The following is a 456-nucleotide window of genomic DNA, read 5'->3' on the forward strand; positions in this document are numbered from 1 at the left end:
AGAAATCATGGAGGGGTCTGAAATTGTCATCATAGGTGCATGTCCACTCTGAGAGACAAAATCTAAAAAAAAGAAAATCCCAAAATTGCAATGTATGATTTTTTAACTACTTATTTGTATGATACAGCTGCAAATAAGTATTTGAACACTTGAGAAAATAAATGGTAAAATTTTGGTACAGTAGCCGTTGTTTGCAATTACAGAGGTCAAACGTTTCCTGTAGTTTTTCACCAGGTTTGCACACACTGCAGAAGGGATTTTGGCCCACTCCTCCACACAGATCTTCTCTAGATCAGTCAGGTTTCTGGGCTGTCGCTGAGAAACACAGAGTTTGAGCTCCCCCCAAAGATTCTCTATTGGGTTTGAGTCTGGAGACTGGCTAGACCACGCCAGAGCCTTGATATGCTTCTTCCAGAGCCCCCCCTTGGTTCTCCTGGCTGTGGTCTTCGGGTCATT

General features: G+C 42.8%; 1 protein-coding gene across 1 annotated transcript in view; it reads right to left on the reverse strand.

Moving 5' to 3' along the window:
- The window catches only part of LOC116688077 (high choriolytic enzyme 1), a 9900-nt gene that overhangs the window by 2962 nt on the left and 6482 nt on the right, over positions 1 to 456 (reverse strand). The gene's annotated exons all lie outside the window — the stretch shown is intronic.

Source organism: Etheostoma spectabile, chromosome 1 (assembly GCF_008692095.1).
Source record: "Etheostoma spectabile isolate EspeVRDwgs_2016 chromosome 1, UIUC_Espe_1.0, whole genome shotgun sequence".
NCBI classification, from domain to species: Eukaryota; Metazoa; Chordata; class Actinopteri; order Perciformes; family Percidae; genus Etheostoma; species Etheostoma spectabile.